Here is a 21,071-nt window from a genome sequence, read left to right on the forward strand (position 1 = left end):
GAAGGAAGGAAGGAAGGAAGGAAGGAAGGAAGGAAGGAAGGAAGGAAGGAAAATGCATCCACATTGGTAAGGAAGAAGTAAAACTTTCACTATTTGTAGATGACATGATACTATATATAAAAAACCCTAAAGCCTTTATCAAAGAACTACTAAAACTGATAAATTAGTAAGATCGCAGGATACAAAATCAATATACAGAAATCCATTGCATTTCTATACACTAATAATAAAGCAGCAGAAGGAGAAATCAAGACAGTAATGCCATTTGCAATTGCCCCCAAAAGAATAAACAAGCTAGGAATAAACTTAACAAAGGAGCTGAAAGACCTGTACTCTGAAAACTATAAAACATTGATAAAAGAAATTAAATATGACACAAACAAATGGAAAGTCAGTCCATGCTCATTTAGAACTAATATTGTTAAAACGTCCATAATACCCAAAAGCAGTATACAAGTTTAATGCAATTCCTATCAAAATACCAACAGCATTTTTCAAAGAACCCAAATTTAGAACAAATAACCCTAAATTTTGCAGGGGACCACAAAATACCCCAAATAGCCAAAGCAATCTTGAATAAGAAGAAAAAAACTGGAGATATCACTATCTCAGATTGCAAGATATCCTACACAGCTGTAGTAACCGAAACAGTATGATACTGAAAGAAAAACAGATACTAGAGCAACAGAACAGAACAAAGAGCCCAAAAATAAACCCACGGTTATATGGATTAACAATCTTTGACAAAGGAAGCAAGAATATTCAATAGGAAAAAGAGTCTTTTCAACAAATGGTGCTGGGAAAACTGGATAGGTACATGCAAAACAATAAAACTGGACAACTTTCTTACATTATACACAAAAATAAACTCAAAATGGATTAAGGACCTAAATGTGGGACCTGAAACCATAAAACTTCTAGAAGAGAACAGAGGCACTAATTTATTTGACATCGGCTTTAGCAACATTTTTCTAGCTAGATCTCCTCAGGCAAGAGAAACAAAAGCAAAAATTAACTATTGGTACTACATCAAGATAAAAGCTTTTGCACAGAAGAAGAAAACCATCAACAAAATGAAAGAAAAGATGACCTACTGAATGGGAGAAGATATTCACAAATGATGTATCTGATAATATCCAAAGTATATAACGAACTTTCACAACTCAATACACACAAAAGTTTAAATAACCCAATTTAAAAAATGGGCAGAGGACATGAATAGAATTTTTTTTCCAAAGGAGACAAACAGATGGCCAACAGACATATGAAAAGATGCTCAATATCACTATTTATCACTATTTATCAGGAAAATGCAAATCAAAACCACCTGTCAGAATGGCTAGAATCAAAAAAAGAAGTAACAAGTGTTGGCAAGGATGTGGAGGAAACGGAACCCTTGTACACTATTGGTGAGACTGTAAGTTGATAGAGCCACTGTAGAAAACAGTATGGAGATTTCCCCAAAATTAAAAATAAAACTACCACATGATCTAATAATTCCACTGTTGGATATTTACCCAAATTAAAAACAACAGCAGCAACAACAACTCAGAGAAATGCACCCTAATGTGTGTTGCATTATTATTTGCAATAAACAAGATATGGAAACAACCCAAGTGTTCATAGATAGATAAATGAATAAGGATGATGCGGTGTTATGTGTTTGTGTGTGTGTGTGTGTGTGTGTGTGTGTGTGTGTAATGTATATACAATGGAGTATTGCTGAACCAAAAAAAAAAAAAATGAGATCTTGCCATTTGCAACAATATGGATAGACCTAGAGAGCATTATGTATGCTAAGTGAAATAACTCAGAGAAAGACAAATACCATATGGTTTCACTTATATGTGGGATTTAAAAAACAAAATATGTGTGGAATCTTAAAAAAAAAGAAACAAAAAAGCAGAAACAGATCCACAAATACAGAGAACTGATGGTTGCCAAGGGGCGGGGGGGTAGTGGATGGACAAAAATGGTTAAACAGAAGTGGGAGAAATAGGCTTCCAGTTATGGAATGAGGAAGTCATGGGGATGAAAGGTACAACATAGGGAATATAGTCAATGTTATTGTAATAGCATCTCATGGCGACAGATGAGCATAGCATAACGTATAGACTTTTTGAATCACTATGCTGTACACCTGAAACTAATGTAACATGATGTCAACTACATTTTAATAATTTTTTAAAAGACATTATTCTGCCAAAAAAAATTCTATAATTTGACTCTAGACCAATTAATCTTGTCTTCTGGTGATTCCAGAATATATCTAGTCTACTATCTTGAAAATTAAAAATCTCTCTCCTATCTTCAGTCTTTTGGCATTTCTGTGTTTCAGCTTGACAAGGAAGGTACGGGGATTAGCTCCATGGATACTGATATCAAAGTACCTGGGTTGAAATCTTAGTCCCTCCACTTGATTCATGTGTGACCTTAGACAAGTTAACTTCTCTATGCCTCAATACCTTATCACTAAAAAGGAACTAACAAAATTACCACATAGGGCTATTGTGACAATCAAATAAGATAATATTCTAGTGCTTAAAACAGTGACTGGCACATAGTAATTGTAGTTAGATGTCAGTTTAGTAATTAAAGAAGGTACACTGTAGTTCTATGACGTCAATTGTTTAAATTCACAAAGATATAACTACTCTGAGCCAAAAGATTTTCAGCTCATTAAAAGCATATTGCATTATTTTTTTCTCATTTCTTGGTCTTCAGCTTCTTCTTAATCAAGAACATCTTGTTTTAAGTGTTTAAAGATAATCCTCTTTGATAGAAAATATATTAGCAAAATAAAATTTGAATTATTCTACTTTCTCCATGTCATCTGTTAAAATTTCACCATCTGCTCCCACCATGAGCTTTGTGCCATCGTATTATTAGAACCTACATTTCCAATCTTTCAAACTATATGCAGATAGAGAACAATGCCTTTGGCTGAGGGGAAATAACAGTTATGTCTACACATAATGGCCGAATCAATTTCCTTGTCAAAGTATTTTTATGTATTTAAACAACCAATTTTAGCCTACTAATCTGATAGTAATCAACAACAGCAGAGGCTAAATTTTGCCTTTATGCAGTAAATTCATACTGGCTTCTACCAAGCATCTTTTTTGATGCAAACAGCAATATATTTGTATTGTGAACACTAAACTGGCAAAAGTCCTTGAATCTGTGTTCTTTTGATCCATTGTTTTTGCTGTGGGCATCTTTTCCCTCTATAATTAAGGACCTATTAAAACTTCAAACAAGAGGGTTAGGAACTCTAAATTGACATTGACTTCAGATGCAAACAAAATTTTTTAAATGTAGTTTCAGAAAATATATTTGGAACAAGCCAAATTTCCATCTCTAAAGCATTTAGCTTTAGTTCAAGTTATTTTAAAAAGGTGAAACTTTCCCTCTCATTATAACTGCTGATGAAGGACAGTGTTATTAAGTATCTTCTTCTAAACACAACACATATGTGAATGGCAGACTGCTTAAAATACACCCATAGCTATCCCAAAGTCTTGTGTATTGCTTTTAGTGGAAGAGAAATAGTCTTTCCACCCAATTGGAGAGGATGCACAGGTTCAGTTAGACTGCTTAATGATACAAACCTGGATTTTTTCATTCAACAAATATTCTTTTGGTACCTCATACCAAGATAACTCCCAGGCACATGGATGAAAAATATTCATGGAGATAGCCAATGGCCATAGAAAAGAAATGAGCAATTCTTACCACAAGTTAAAGAATGAGGATGGGCTGTAGTGTTGGGTGGGGAAGTTTTTTCCCTTATTTTTTTTTACTGAAAGGTGTGCTTTTGTACACTCTACGGCTTGAAGTATAAATCTGGATATGATAACTGAGAAGCTTATTGATCATTTTCACATTGCAAGTGTAGATGTATATATTGGGCTTGAAACCTTAAAGGAACATTTGAGACCCAAATATATTTCCTCCCAGTATACAGTTTGAAGAGGATCTGTATTTTTAGCAGCATAAGTACTACAAATTTCAATGTTAATACTTAAAGGGAAATCTTATGATGGGGAAATGTCTAAACCGCACAAGGAAGACACAGATCCTTGAAGCAGCTTGTGAATGATCACGGTCACCATCCCATGGGTCTCAAGTAGAAGATGAAGGGATGGAGGGACAGAGGACACGATTTTATGGTTAACAATCTTCCCCAAATTTAGGCAAAATGTTCTCTCCTTTAATATGTTCCATATAGAACAGTTGAAGTAAGTTCAGAATTTTCAACAAAATTTTGCTAAGACTAGGAAGTAAGAAAACAGATATGAACAAAGTCATGATGATGGCCTTGGATAACTTTACTTTCAAGTGTGTACGGGACCTAGGATGACAGCTACTTCTTCCCTGTCTTGTGCATTTCCAAATGTTTGGCCTGATGCCATCATTCAACTTTGCTACACTTAAGAGCACATAGGAATTCAGTATCTGGTCCACTCTTCTTCTGCTCACTAGAACCATGCTGTCATTTCCTAGTCCTTGTCTAAGGAGCCTCTTCCTTCCCGGGAGGATGGAGCTGTCAACAAATCTAAGCAGCAAGGATATAAAGTAGACATATCAGAAGACATGACATGAAGTGAAAGTATAAAACTCAGAATTGTCAGCAGACAGAAAGCATTTGACTCCATAGAGGTGGATGAGCTATAGGACTGAGCCCTGAGAATATAAAACATTTAAAGAGTTGGTAGAGGTAGAAGACTGAGAAGAAATAGCCTAAAAAAAAAAACAGGAGGAAAACTGGTGTCTCACGAGCCCAGGGAAGATGGCATCTCGCTGTATTAAATAGTGGGAAGCCAGAAAGGAGAAGAAACAGAAATACTTCTGAATCTAAGGCAACAATGCCCAATAAACTATTCTGCAACAAGGGCAATAACCTATGTCCATTGTGTTTAATACAGTAGCCACATGTTACTGCTGAATTCTTGAAATGCAGCTAGTGAGACCTGAGGACTGAATTTTTAATTTAATTTAATTGCCACATGTGGGTGGTGGATGCTAATAAGCAGTGTAAAGAATCTAAGGAGACAGAGGGCAAACTATCCTAGTAGTTAAAAGTATGAGCTTTGATCATCAAAAAAACCAAGAGATAATAAGTGTTGGTGAGAATGTGGAGAAAAAGAAACCTTTGTGCATTGTTGGTGAAGATATAAACTGATACAGCCATTATGGAAAACAATATGGAGGTTCATTTAAAAATTAAAATTTAAAGCTAGAAATGAAACTATCAGATGATCTAGCAATCCCACTTCCAGGTACATATCCAAAAGAAATGAAAACAGGATCTCAAAGAAACATCTGCATGGCCATGTTCCTTGCAGCATTACTCACAATGGCCAAGATATGATATGGAAACAACCTAAGTGTCCAGCAACAGATGAATGAATAAAGAAAATGTAGTTTGTATACACACAATGGAATATCATTTAGCCATGAGAAAAACAACATTTACAATAACATGGATTAAACTTGAAGCATTGTAGTCAAATAAGTCAGACAAAAAGGGACAAATATTGTATCATATCACTTATATGCAGAATCTAAAACAGCCCAACTTATAGAAATAGAGAGTAGAATGGTGGCCACTGGAATAGAGGAGTAAAGAAATGAGGAGATGCTGGTCAAAGAGTATAAACTTCCATTTATAAGAGAAGTAAGTTCTAACATACAGCTTGTGGTTACAGTTAACATACTGTACTATATGCCTGAAACTTGCTAACAGAGTAGATCTTAAATGTTCTCACCATAAAAGAAAAAAAGTACTTATGCGACCTTTTGTAGTAGAGTATTAGAGGTGTTAACTAATACTATAGTGGTGATTATGTTGCAATATATAAGTATACAAAATCAACACTTTGTACATCTTAAATGTCTGAAGTCAGTCATATCTCAATAAAGCTGAAAAAGTAACAATGAAAAAAAAATTTTAAGTACAGGCTTTGGCTTCAGACATATCCCAGGTTGATATCATCTCCTCTAATTGTACTCTGTATATTTTGGGAAAGTTATGTCAACTCTATAAAGCTAAGATCCTTCACATGCAAACTGGACATGATAAAAACAATAGCATCATTAAAAGCATTAAACAACTCGTGGTTTAAGTGTTGCAGGTTATAGATTTGGTACTCCTTAAAAACTTATGAGATAAATAAATGAAATAATAAGGAAAAATCTGTAATAACCACACATAAAAGGTGAAAGCATAGATATAAAAAGTCATCTAAAAAGAGGCTTCCTGGGGCATCTGGGTGGCTCAGTCGGTTGGGCGTCCGACTTTGGCTCAGGTCTTGATCTCACGGTCCGTGAGTTCGAGCCCCACATCGGGCTCTATGCTGACAGCTCAGAGCCTGGAGCCTGTTTCAGACTCTGTGTCTTCCTCTTTCTCTGACCCTCCCCCGTTCATGCTCTGTCTCTCTCTGTCTCAAAAATAAATAAATGTAAAAAATAAATAAAAGAAAAAAAGAAAAAGAGGCTTCCTTCCGGGGCACCTGGGTGGCTCAGTCGGTTGAGCATCCGACTTCAGCTCAGGTCATGATCTCATAGCTCCTGAGTTTGAGCTCCACATCGGGCTCTGTGCTGACAGCTCAGAGCCTGGAGCCTGCTTCTGCTTCTGTGTCTCCCTCTTTCTCTGCCCCTAACCCACTCGCATTCTGTCTCTGTCTCTCTCAAAAATAAATAAACATTTTTAAAAAATTTTTTTAATTAAAAAAAAAAAAAAAGAGGCTTCCTTCCTATATGGCTGCACTTGACAAAGCTAAAAAGAAACAAGTTTGTCCACTGGAAGGGACGATGGCCAGTTATGGAAGTATAAAAAGTAGAGTCAAGAGGCAAACACTGGCAGTGCTCATCTAAGCCCCATGGGGTGGGGGGAGGATCTTAATAACTAGTCTGCAAGTATTTATCTTGTTGCAAAAACTAAACCTTCCTTTTGTAAGATTAACGTATGGAACATCTTAGCTTGATGCCAACACATCCAGTTCCTGCTGTTCCAATCAATGTCCCTAAAGAATCTCCTGAGTCTCCATTCATATGGAGAGAAAATTCTGGAAAGTACAGTTTGACTATTCTCAATCCCAGTGATAAAGATCTCTTACGGAAAAAAAAATTGATGAAATATATTAGAATAATAACTTTGTTTTCATAAAGCTTGGCTCCCAGACAAACTCTTGGTCACGCCCACCAGTATTGTGGTCCAGGATACATTTCTCAATCTCTTTTTGTAACGTAAATGTGGCAGGCTGCTGTCCTCCCCCGGCCGGTATGTATTTTAGTAAGAATGAGAGGTTTTGGGGATTTTTTTGTTTTTTTTTTGGGGGGGGGTTTGTTTGTTTGTTTGGTTTTGGTTTGGTTTTCTTCAGGGCTTGATCACCAATGCTGGTTATCGAGAGCTAGTCTCTGGACTTTCCAAGCTAAGGCTCAGATCTCATGGCTTCTAAAATGACATTATGTGATGGTTGTCATCTAATGGCAGCAGTTCCCTGCCAGAGATTCCATTATAAATTGTCTCAATAAGAAAAAAATTTAAGTTATTTTGGAAATTATGTGAAACTAGAGGACCACATGGACTGATGGAAGATAATCTTCTCTAGATGGGCAGATAGATAGAAATACCCTTTGGAGTCATGTGGGGGTTAACTCACACAATGGCAAAGAGAATGGCCTCTTGCAGAAGAAAAAGCTCAGTCTATAAATCAAGCATTTTGTATTTAGAGCACATAAAGAGATGCACTGATGGCTCCCCCTCGTTTAGATTACATAATCCCTTGGGTTTTCCTGGGCCTTACACAAAGCAGGCTGGGAAATCCAGGAGGGAGATATGTCATTTGTAACTAGTAAGGCATGTGGAGCTTTAAGGATTAAGTACATAAGAAATGCAACTGCATAGCTGACTTATTGAGTGGGTCACAATATCACCTTTTCAGACCACTGTATTTGTACTGAAGGTAAAGTGAGTGGCTCGGTATCTAGCACATAAGAACTTGGTGACAGGGAGAGAGAGAGAGAGAGACAGTCAGCAACCACAGAGGCTGACGGAAACACAGGAAGACAGAGAACTGCAGGGTGTTGGAGAAAACTCCCTTGAGACCTTGAAACTTCAAGCTTCTAATTCTTTACAGAAACCATTTTCACATGTCATTACAATGTGTCTTCCCAATAAGCCTAGAAAGTGGGAACGGACTGTATTATTATCATTATTCCTATTTTACAAATAAGGAAATAGAGGCTAAAATATAAAGAAAAGTGTAGCCTACAACACTGCTGAGACTGTAACCTGTAAATCTGGAAAACAGTTTGGCAATATATGTAAAATTCCCTAAACTGAGCACAACTTTTTACATAGCAAATATATTAACAAGAATTTACCCTAGGAAGAAAGGGGAGAGAGAGACAGAGAGAGAGACAGAGAGAGAGAGAGACAGAGAGAGAGAGAGACAGAGAGAGAGAGAGAGAGAGAGAGAGAGAGAGAGATTGAGAGAGCACCCGCAAGCAGGGGAGGGGCAGAAAGAGAGGGAGACACAGAATCCAAAGCAGGCTCCAGGCTCTGACTTGTCCACACAAAGCCCAATGCAGGCCTTGAACCCATGAACCACGAGCTCATGACCTGAGCCAAAGTCAAACATTTAACTGACTGAGTCATCCAGATGCCCTACAAGATATATTTCTAATTGAAATTTTCAAGTTGCCAGTTTGTATAATATAAATCACTTTTGTTAAATAACATATATACACAAGAAAGAATGGAAAATATGTTAAAATTTTAATGACAGTTACTTCTGATAATGAGGTTATAAAACTTAATTTTGATTATTTTTCAATTCTATTTTTAATCAATGGTATTTAAAAATTTTTTTATTTTTATTTTTATTTTTTTTAATTTTTTTTCAATGTTTATTTATTTTTGGGACAGAGAGAGACAGAGCATGAACGGGGGAGGGGCAGAGAGAGAGGGAGACACAGAATCAGAAACAGGCTCCAGGCTCTGAGCCATCAGCCCAGAGCCTGACGCGGGGCTCGAACTCCCGGACCGCGAGATCGTGACCTGGCTGAAGTCGGACGCTTAACCGACTGCGCCACCCAGGCGCCCCTAAAAGTTTTTTTTAAATGGAACACACACATAACATGCTTAAGATACATAATTTGTAACTGCCTATTTTAATTGCATATTACAGCTTATAAATGCGTGGTTTTTTAAATTTTTTTGAATTGTTTTTTACATTTATTTATTTTTGAGAGACAGAGAGAGAGACAAAGCATGAGTGGGAGAGGGGCAGAGAGGGGAGACACAGAAACCAAAGCAGACTCCAGACTGAGCTGTCAGCACAGAGGCCAATGCAGGGCTCAAACCCACAAACTGTGAGACCATGACCTGACTGAAGCAGATGCTCAACTGACTGAGTCACCCAGGCGCCCCAGATGCTTTGGTGTTTTAAGCATAGGATATAAATGGTGGAGGTCTTCCAATGATTATGGAATATTCAAAAAGCAACATTTGCAAATTGGAAACTATGGTACTGACTGTACATGAAATTCAGGGATTAAGTGGACTAATTAAGAGTCTGGTTAGTTAACCTATAAATCTTCCCTTTGGAAGATTTAAGCTGAGAGCAGGGTTTTTGAATACAAATTCATGAAGTTTATCATTTCCCCTTCTTATTAAAGAATCGTAAGCCACTCTTCCTCCTTCAGATAATGTGACAAACTAGCCAATCCCATAGAGTCAAATTTCTTATTGTACTTCTTAAAATAGTCAAAAAAATATTTAAGTATTCTTTTATTAATCTGTTCTTCTACTAAATAACTGAAACCCTTCATGCTTTAGTTCATAATTATTGTAGAATTCTTAATTGTAATTCCTTCACCTCAAAGCCTTCTTTTCCCTAAGACAACTTATCTTACTAGCTTTCATCTTTCTGCTTACATTTTATTATCTAATTTATTAATACGGACTCTCAGTTGAAATGTAGCTTGAAGGCATAATTCAACACATAAAAGAAGTTAATGTTTTCCCAAAAGAATTTTCTGAAGTGCATGAGTTATAAATCTTGATTGCCTTGGATTAAGTAATACATATATTTTTCCAAGCTCGGGTTCAACCTGAGTTTCTTTCCAAATTGTCTGCACAAATAAAACATTTGCTGACCTCATCACTGTCCTGTGTGTATCTATTTACCAAGGGGTACAATTGAATTAAGTAGTGTCACATGAACTGGGTTTTTTATGTCAATAAAATATTGACGCATTCAGTAAGCCCCAATTAGAGCCAAGAAATCTGGGGCTTGCATTCATCCAATCTGAAAAACCTATCAACAATTTTGCTGGCTTGACAGCCATGGAGTCAAATACTGATAAAAACACACTATGTTGGAAGTAGGAAATTATCCTAATCAAAATGTCACTTCTAAAAATATTTTAAAAATGACAATACTGTAAACAGAAATTTCCACAGTGACAATTAAACATAATTAAATGCCGGATTTCTCTTCAAGTTTCTTTCATTCTCTACAACTTATTTTTCTGGGCTGAACTCAATTTCTCTTTCAAGTACATCTTGTTCCTGTCAGAGAAAATGCAGCTACTTATTTTTTTTTTTTTAATTTAGCAAGTGAATTTAAAGGCAGATTGAGCCATATTACAAATCTTAATGACCCTGAAGATATTTTCTCTAACCATAAGAGGAGCCTCAGGGGAACATTCAACAAGACAAAGGGTGGATGGTAATACGTATGTGCTCAGGAAGAACAGAAGGGTGTCCTGGATCATTTGTGGCCAAAATAATCATGTGAAATTTTTTATTTTATAAAAAGTGGCCTACACTGCTCAAGTTTATCTTATTTGATTTTTTTGATTGTTTTTACTTATTTATTTATTTTGGGAAAGAGAGAGCAAGCAGGAGAAGGGCAGAAAGGGAGGGGGACAGAGGATCCGAAGTGGGCTCTGTGCTGACAGAACCCAATGAGGGGCTAGAACTCACAAAACAGGAGATCACGACCTAGGTCAAAGTGAGGTGTTTAACCGACTGAGTCACCCAGGGGTCCCAATTTTATTTGAAAATTGTTAAGGTTCTTTGTTTTGTTTTGTTGAGAGACAGAGAGAACGGCAGAGGGGCAGAGAAAGGGGGAGAAAGACCCAAGCAGACTCCGTGCTGTCAGCAAGAAGCCTGATGGCAGGGCTTGAATTCATGAACCTTGAGATCATGATGAGCCGAAATCAAGAGTCGAATGCCTAACCAACTGAGCCATCCAGGTGCTCCATTTTATTTGCCTTTTTGTATGTGTCTCTCTGTTTGAACATCAACAGCTTATGGAAGGAATCAGATAATATTGCTAAGAGAAATGAAGGAAAGATCTAAGCAATGGAAGAAAAGAGAACAGATGAAGGTGCAACTTTGGGACCAAAGTCAGAAAAAAAAAAGCAAAGTAGCAACAATGGTTAAAATTACAGCCCAACAGGGGCACCTGGGTGGCTCAATCTGTCAAGTGACTGCAGATCAGGTCATGACCTCGCGTTTCGTGGGTTCAAGCCCCACGTCAGGCTCTGTGTTGACAGCTCAGAACCTGGAGCCTGCTTCGGGTTCTGTGTCTCCCTCTCTCTCTCTGCCCCTCTCCAGCTCATGCTCTGTATCTCTCTCTCAAAAATAAACATTAAAACAATTTTTTTAATGATAGCCCAATAGATTCTATCCAAGTCAATGCTATCAGGGAGCAGGGGAGGTAGAGGTAGAGGCTGGTAAAGTTCCTGCTTGGTTAGTTTCCCTGTTATGATGTGAAAACGACATTAGACATTTTTCCTTTGTGGTAAAGGGAACAGATGCTTTCTGGAGTTTTGTTCTTAAGAGTGATTTTTGTCACCAGGTACAGGCACGGGATGGACAACTGAAGCAACCCCGGAATGTCCCAGAGATGCAAAGTCTGATTCTCAACTAGCCATGAACAGCTAAAGCCTTCCATCATCTTGTTCTCTCTTCAAACAATGGTTAGCTATAGGCTCGTTTACAAATTAGTACTAATGTTAAATTTAATTAACTTACATAAACACATGTGTTTTATTAATATAAATAAGTGCATGTAAAGTGTGCTTACTTTGTTCACACATCAAGTCTTCTTTCTTTGAAAACCCTAAAGAACTTTAAGACTCATTTAATAATAGGAAATCATATAAGTGTTCAGTACCTCATTGTCCCTTTTCATTTCAAAGATAATGCTTTGCTTTTTGAAATTTATAGTGTCAGGTTTCTATTTTTAGTTGGATATTCTTAGTATCATTCTTTATGTATTGATCCAGAGTTCAAACTTTAAAAATAAATGTTCCTCATAACACAGACACCCCAACCTTTCTATTATTTCGCCCTCAACTTACCTATCATATATATCTAATTGTTTAAGATGTTTGGGGTTGCAAGTAATAGAAAATCCAATTCTAACTACTTTAAGTAATAAGTAGGATTGGCTTATGTAGCTATAAAGTCCTCAGCTTGATAGACTTCAAGTTGGTTGACTGATTGAAGGGCTCATTAATCTCACGACGGGTCCAGGAAGAACCTGGTCATTCTGCTTCTCTGCTTTGCTGTCGCTACTGTGGGCTTCATCCTAAAATAGGCTCTCTCCACTACTTAGAAGAATCTTAACCCTCCCCAAAAAACCAAGACATGGAGAAACTTAGAGGACAAGGAATTTATTCTGAAGTCTATTTCATTCAAGCATAGAACCTGGACATAGAATTTACTGACATAGAATCATCAATAAATATTTGTTGAAAAACAAGTAAATGAATTAACTAGGAAACAAATAGTGTGATTTCAAATCAATGTTATCAGTTCTCTGTCTTAGCACATTCACACATACGGTTTAAGAAAAACAAAACAAAGCAAAAATTGGCTCGCCAGGACATAGAAAAAAAACACTAATCACTAAATTACTTTTAAAAATAAGTGGGGGGGAGGGGGGACAGGTAAATGTTTCCTGAGGATTCACAATTCATACAGCACAGCGTCCAATGAGACTCATGACATTTGATACAATTGTGAGTAGCAGAATCTTAGAAGATTCTTACTGAGATTGTAACTAAAAACCTCTACTTCTTCCACATGCTTTTACTCCTAAGGATAGGCTTACCAACTCCTTACTCTTGCTTCTTGCTTCTGCCTTTCTCATAAGTGGACCTCTATGAGCGTTGCTCGGCTCAGCTTTTAAACTTTTAAACTTTCAAATAAGAAAAAAAAAGGCGAAAGAAAACAGTACATTCCTGTCTTAGTCTCTTTGGACTTTTTTTTTTTTTTTTTTTTTAATGTAAGCAGGGGAGGGGCAGAGAGAGAGAGGGAGAAAGAGAATCCGAAGCAGGCTCTCGGCTCTCAGCTGTAAGCACAGAGCCCAACGTAGGGCTTGGACTCACGGACTGTGAGATCATGACCTGAGTTGGACGCTTAACTGACTGAGCCATCCAGGTGCTCCCCATCTTTTCCTTTCCTTCCTTCCCTTCCTTCTCCCTCCCTCCTTCCGTCCTTCCTTCCTTCCCACAACAAATATATGCATTGTTCTAGGCCTTGGGGATACAAATGTGAAGAGAAAAAGGACAGGGATCTTGACATTGCCTCATGAAATATTGTGTGTCCTCTACAGCTCAGCACCTAGTACACTTAATGGTATGTTGCAGGCACTGCATAAAGTGTTAAGGGTAGGGTAGATGATGGCTTGATTGATGGAGGGAGATTAGGAGTGTAAGTTCCAGAACCTGATTAAAAACTAGATATGCCTAACTCTAAAGCCCAACCTCTTAACTACTTGGCTATCTTGCTGAATGCATCTACATATTATTTATAATATGTAGTGTCATCAAGTCTAATCATACTTCTGGCACATGCTAATTCCTAGATTACAACAGGCCAAGACATGTAAGTATTTTAGGTAGTCTGTACTTTTTTTTCTAAACAAAATAATACTCTCAGGGACCCACTGTATAACACACACTTCATGAATCAATCTTTCATGATTGAAAGACTACCTTGTCTTCGGTCATCCTATTTGTTTTCTGGGTTTGAAAGACACCAGAATACCAACAGAAGCAGAAAGGAACATAGGAACATCCGATATAATGAGTTTCTATTCTAAAAATGCTTGTGCATGCCCACTATATGGTTGGAGCCATGGTTTCTCCATGGAGTGTACATGACTGTCTGTTAGGGAATGGGAAGAAAATATTAGAACTTCTACTTAGATTTATTTTTATTTCATCTTTTGAAAAGGTCTTTGTTCACATGTGTCTTATTATGTATAATTTTTTAAACAGTTGTATATGCCTATAATTCATCCATACACATAAATGTGGATACATAAAGAAACAACTGTTATGAATAGGTTTGCACAAACAAGTCATGTGGAAACTACTGAGTTAGAACATGATATAGGCAAAGCTCATGTCAAAAATTCAATTTCCTGTGTCACCTTACTGCACAAAAATAAAATCTCTCTCTTAAAGGTATAAAATTAAGTCCAATTAAGATGTGGATGAGTCATCACAGAACTATCTCTGATAGAGTTAGAAAGCATCTCAAAGAATCTTATTGATGTTGATTCTATAACATCTTTTCCTATATGAAGAGAGAAGAGAAAATGACTTTTTATTGACTTGTTTTACACTAGTCACTAAATCAAAGCATATAGCCTTATTTAATCTTCACAGTAAGCCACTAAGGTAGGAAATATTTACCCTACTTTATGGTTGATTAAAAGAAAGTTAAGGGAGTTAAGTAATTTCCTGTCACACTTTTAGTAAAAGGGGAAATTGGTATTTGAACAATTTTTAATTGCAAAGACCAAGCATTTTCCCCCAAGGCAAATCCTAGTTTTAGCACTTAGACATGATCTAGGGCGAATTATTTAAACTCTGTTAGCCTTGATCATTTATTTTTTAAAAGATAACGATAAAGATAACTACCTTTAGTTGATTAGTATGTTTCACATATGGATTCTTTGTAGCACTGGGAGAAATATGGCTAATATTTTAGGAGCTACGTGGTGTCCTCAAGGCTTCACTCTGAATCTCAAAGCTCAAGTTGAATAATTACAAAGAAGTTCAAATATTTTTATCTATGTTTGGTGGAGAGCTGGGCCCTCAAACAATGTCCATGTCTGGTCAGTTTTGAACTACAACAAATCCTATCCACTATGAATAATAAAATAGGTTCACATCTGTTGTGCTATAGTCAGAAATGGGAGAAAACTTTCATTTTAAGTTTGATGTCACGAAGAGAGAAGCTGAACATCAAAGATTAAGAGTTTGCATCTTGTATTTGCTATAGGTTTATTTAATACACCAGAAGACATATAAATATGTTTCTAATATAATCTTCAAATAAAAAATTCTTAAGTATAGCTGTACTTTAAGAAAGAGTTATATCATTTTGCTTTTGTTATTAATGTCTGTGGCTGTATTTATTTTAATTCTCTGATATACCAAGACTACTAACTTAGAAATAAACTCCAAAATACATATTTACTTCAAAATGAATGTAGAAAAAAACATATTTTAATTTTTTGGCCATATGCTGCTATAAATGAAATATATTGTGACTTAAGAAAAGGAAATAAATTCTACTAGCAAATTAACCAGTGAAGTAGAACATGGAATGAGACAGTTCCAGCTCTCTCAGAAATTTTGGCTAAAGCACTAAAGCGGAGAACAGTGGATCAAAAGTAAACCATATTGAATACTGTGATGACTAGTTTTATGTGTCAAATTGACTGGGCTAAGAGATGTCCACATAGCTGAAAAGACTATTTCTGAGTGTGTCCATGAGGGTGTCTCCAGGAGAGATCACCATTTGAATCAGTAGGTTCAATAAAGAAGACTGTCCTGACCAAGGCGGATGGCCATCATCCAATCCATTGAGCGACTGAATAGAACAAAAATCTAGAGAAAGGGGGAATTTGCTCTCTCCCCTGCAGTTGGAATATCCACCTTCTCCCAACCTTGGACAGTGGTGCTCCCCTGGTTCTATGTTTCTTCCCTTTGTTCCCAAGACTCTCCATATAGCTGCTTCCTGAAATTACTGAATTTGAGTTACCCCAGCTTTTCCCTATTTGTTTTTTCAGTCCTCCAACCCCTATCCTGCCAATTCCCCATAATATATTATCTCTGTTGAAATATGAAATGTGGCTTCTGTTTTCCAACTTGCTCCTAATCAGTACTGAGGATCAAGATCCTTGGAGATGGAACTTTTATGATTTGTTTGGTCATATGCTTGAACCCAGTGAGAATTATAATACTAAAAATATGTGACATGTAGACACATCACACTTTAAAATATTAACATGCATGTTTGTGATAAATTGCCTGGAGAAGCCTTTGTCTTGGGCAACTGAATGGCTGCTACACTTGACCACTGTTGTAATAATGGTGATCATAAGGAATACAAGTAATAACTTTAAGGGGGAATCTGCCTAAACTGACAGCTTACAAAAATAATGGCAAGCTCAGAGCTCTACTCTCAGCTCAACTCACAGAGAACCACAAAGCTTCGCCAGCAGCCATAAAACAATCTCTTATTTCTTAAAGCTCTAGGTGATTTTATGGAAATCATGTCCTTCTTGTTAAGGAGATAGTCTTTCTTTCTTTGGGGCTCTGAGTAACCTCACCTGGGAAGTTGCCTTGCAATGGCATACGTTTCTCATTAAGACTCACCCAACCACCCCCTTTGTTTTCCCTTTAGACTGATAACCAGAATCAGCTATCAGCTTCTTCCTGGGAGACAGGTAAAAAGGTTGACCCTGTAGGAGATAGCTTACACCCTGTAAGATTTCCCTAATTTATTTTGGCAAAAATATGTATAGAAATGAATTCTAAGGATGTTAGATCAGAGCAAATGGAATAAAACACTGGGTTGTGCTGGGTTGATACAGGAGAATCTATACATTACTTATGTAAAGTGTTAGTTTTCATGTTCTAACAGTTTGTTAGGTTGGTTGACTGACACGGGGCCTCAAGAGTCCTGAATTCAGCGAGGTTGAGACGCTACAGTATAGAATGATTCAAAGGAAAGAGTACAAAGACTTAGAAAGATAAGAATAGTGCAGTAAATTTATCACGTGAAAACTGCACTTCCACTCACCCCTGACTCTACACTGGGATGAGGACATTCTCTTCACTAAAGAATTAGGAAATACAGGGGCACCTGGGTGGCTCAGTTGGTTAAGCGTCTGACTTCAGCTCAGGTCATGATCTCATGGCTTGGGGGTTTGAGCCCTGCATCAGGCTCTGTGCTGGTATCTCAGAGCCTGGAGCCTGCTTCAGATTTTGTGTCTCCTTCACTCTCTGCCCCTCCCCTACTCATGTGCTCGCTCTCTCGCTCTCTCTCTCTCTCCCCACCCCCCCGCCCTCAAAAATAAATAAACATTTAAAAAATTTTTTAAAAAGAATTAGGAGATACATCAGGGAGAAGACCAAGAGAATATCCTTGAAAAACTCTGTGTTGGCTGTCTTCTAAAGACCAGGGAAGACAGAGAAAATCCTGCCACTAAGACAGACTGCTTTCAACTGGGATGATGGCTTTCTCTGGAAGCCACTCAGGTGGCACTGCTTAACTTCCACAGACAGGACAGACATATTTATGATAATAAGCAACAGAAACCAAATGATAAGCAAAATGTTCTGACCAGCAGTAGTCTTTCATATTGCCTAAAAATTAATCATGGTGTCCCTAGAAGTAGAACAGACAGGCAGCCTACAAAATACAACTCAATCTATACAAAAAGAGAAAGAAACTGGATGTGGAAGGCTGAAACATGACTTGAGTTACCACAATGGAGAGTCTGGCCTCATGAAAATTTAGGGATTTCCCAAGTAGGTGAAGTCTCTAACGGCCCATTAATCCTTCAAGATTATCCTCTCCAAAGCTGCTGTACCCACACCACCTAGCACTACAAAGGAGCATGCCTTTGATATACTGAACATACTGAATACCTGAATACACTGAACAACGCATTAGGCTTCTGGGATTTGTTAAAACTGACTTATTTATTTTGAGAGAGAGAGACAGTACAAGTGGGGAAGAGGAAGAGAGAGAGGGAGAGAGAGAGAATCTCAAGTCGGCTCTGCACTGTCAGTGCAAAGTCTGATGCAGGGCTTGAACTCACGAACCATGAGGTCATGACCTGGACAGAAATCAAGAGTTGGACACTTAACCAACTGAGCCACCGAGGCACCCCTGGGCTGCTGTTATCGAGTGGGGTCCAGAGCACATCAGGCCCTTCTGCAGATCCAGCTGTAGTACATGCTGTTTTGGCACTAAATCCTTATGTCCCAGGAGATCCAGTAATAGTCCAAGTGCTTGGGCCAAGTGGGATGCTGCACTGAGTGGCCAGCAAGCCTGCACAGGAGAAGATGCACAGGCCCCACGAGAATTTTAGTAAAGTCCTATGTGCTTCTCCAGATAGCAGAAGTCTTCTTGGTTTATTACTGGGCCCTAGAAGAACATCTGATTATTGGACATGATCTGAGCTGTCCGTTATGAATTGGGCGTTCTCTGACTACCACACCACAGCAGAAATCCAGAGCACGGTAAGTTACATATGCAGGTAGCTCAGATTCCTTAAATATGTGCTTCTGCTACATTGCCTCTCCCTCAACCTATATGTACATCCTCATGGGGAGTTCATTAGTGATGCATGACTAAGGAGAAAAAAAGGAACAAAACAAAACAAAAAACACTTGATACTGGTTTAGACCTGGTCCAGTATGACACACTGGCAAAGAATCAAGTGGACTATTAAGGTATTATATGTCCACCAAGAAGTCTTCTAGAAAGAAAGAGAGAAAGGCTCTAAAGCTTTAAGAATATTTACTTACCCTTGTAATTGATCTATTGCCAGAAATAGGGATTCACTGATTTATGGGCAGTGGATAATAGTGTGGCTAAGAAGATTTGAAAATAACAGAATTGGAAGATTGGTTTCAAGGATGTCTAGGGAGAAGTATGTGAAAGAACATCTTAAAATGTGAATAAAAGATTAAGGTACTTGTTACCTGTCTATTTTGTGGGTTGGAATTTAAAAAAATGAATTGAAATAATGAACAACAGCATATATGCTGGCAAAAGTAGTGGCAAGAGGGAAAGCACTCTTAAAGCTACTGCATTATTCATGAGGAAGGTAAACATATTACTCATCATGCATCCTACTATTTCTGGGAAAACCGCACACACAATTAAGTCTGAAACTTCCAAAAGTAGAAGAGGAAAGTCTTATATATATATATATATATATATATATATATATATATATATATATAATATGAAATTTATTGTCAAATTTGTTTCCATACAACACCCAGTGCTCATCCCAACAGGTGCCCTCCTCCATGCCCATCACCAACTTTCCCCTCCCTCCCACCCCCCATCAACCCTCAGTTTACTCTCAGTTTTTAAGAGTCTCTTATGGTTGGGCTCCCTCCCTCTCTTTTTTCTTTCTTCCCTTCCCCTCCCCCAAAGTCTTCTGTTAAGTTTCTCAGGATCCGCATAAGAGTGAAAACATATGGTATCTCTCTTTCTCTGTATGACTTATTTCACTTAGCATAACACTCTCCAGTTCTATCCACGTTGCTACAAAAGGCCATATTTCATTCTTTCTCATTACCAACTAGTATTCCATTGTATATATAAATCACAGTTTCTTTATCCATTCATCAGTTGATGGACATTCAGGCTTTTTCCATAATTTTGCTATTATTGAAAGCACTGCTATAAACATTGGGGTACAAGTGCCCCTATGCATCAGCACTCCTGTATCCCTTGGATAAATTCCTAGCAGTGCTATTGCTGGGTCGTAGGGTAGATATATTTTTAATTTTATGAGGAACATCCACACTGTTTTCCAGAGCGGCTGCACCAATTTGCATTCCCACCAATAGTGCAAGAGGGTTCCCGTTTCTCCACATCCTCTCCAACATCTATAGTCTCCTGATGTGTTCATTTTGGCCACTCTGACTGGTGTGAAGTGATATCTCAGTGTGGTTTTGATTTGTATTTCCCTGATGAGGCGTGACGTTGAGCATCTTTTCATGAGCCTGTTGGCCATCTGGATGTCTTCTTTAGAGAAGTGCCTATTCATGTCTTCTGCCAATTATTTCACTGGATTATTTGTTTTCCGGGTGTGGAGTTTGGTGAGTTCTTTATAGATTTTGGATAGCCCTTTGTCCAATATGTCATTTGTAAATATATATTTCCCATTCTGTAGGTTGCCTTTTAGTTTTGTTGATTGCTTCCTCTGCAGTGCAGAAGCTTTTTATCTTCATGAGGTCCCAATAGTTCATTTTTGCTTTTAATTCCCTTGCCTTTGGAGATGCATCAAGTAAGAAATTTCTGCGGCTGAGGTCAGAGAGGTTTTTTGAAGAGGAAAGTCTTAAATAACATATTAGCAATCCAAACCCAGCAACTGATCAGAATCAATTTCTCCCAGAAATTCAAAACTGGTTTAACATTTTAAAATTCCAATAATGTACTTCTTCCAATTAACAGAATAAAGGAGAAAAGTCATATGATAATATCAATATATGAATAAGACCTTTGAATATTAAGTGAAGTCAATATTTTTAAAGTATTCTCTGTGCCCAATGTGGGGCTTGAACTCACAACCCTGAAATCAAGAGTCACATGCTCTTCCAAGTGAGCCAGCCAGGCACTCCAAGTGAACTCAGGTTTTAATTTTAAAAGTTCTAGCAAACTATTAAGAGAAGGGAATTTTTTTAACTTTATAAGTTATCCATTTATTTAAACTCTACTAATGTTGCAATGATCATTCCTCTTAAAATCAGAACCCACTCAAAAAAGTACAAAGTATTACCATTTTTTTTCAACACTGTATTAGAATTCTTAGCCAAAGGAGTAAAGTCCCTCTTCTCCTCAAAAAAGACATAAAGGCTATTGACACTGAAAAGAAACAAAACTGCCATTTTTACTACTTTTCACTAATAATAGCCATCATATCATCATATGATTTTTAAAAAAAAGGAAATAAAAGCTATAGTAGCTGGAAAAAAGAAACAACACTGTGCTT

At 37.4% G+C, this 21,071-nt stretch overlaps 1 protein-coding gene and 1 long non-coding RNA gene across 2 annotated transcripts in view; one reads left to right on the forward strand and one right to left on the reverse strand.

Annotated features, from left to right (window-relative positions):
- The window catches only part of CUNH8orf34 (chromosome unknown C8orf34 homolog), a 412,431-nt gene that overhangs the window by 374,338 nt on the left and 17,022 nt on the right, over positions 1-21,071 (reverse strand).
- Positions 14,047-15,779, forward strand: LOC121038150 (uncharacterized). The gene is made up of 3 exons (XR_005794189.1): positions 14,047-14,056; positions 14,767-14,770; positions 15,747-15,779. It is a non-coding gene; the product is annotated as an uncharacterized LOC121038150 (long non-coding RNA).

Source organism: Herpailurus yagouaroundi, unplaced genomic scaffold (assembly GCF_014898765.1).
Source record: "Herpailurus yagouaroundi ecotype Mexico unplaced genomic scaffold, PumYag 165, whole genome shotgun sequence".
NCBI lineage: Eukaryota > Metazoa > Chordata > Mammalia > Carnivora > Felidae > Herpailurus > Herpailurus yagouaroundi.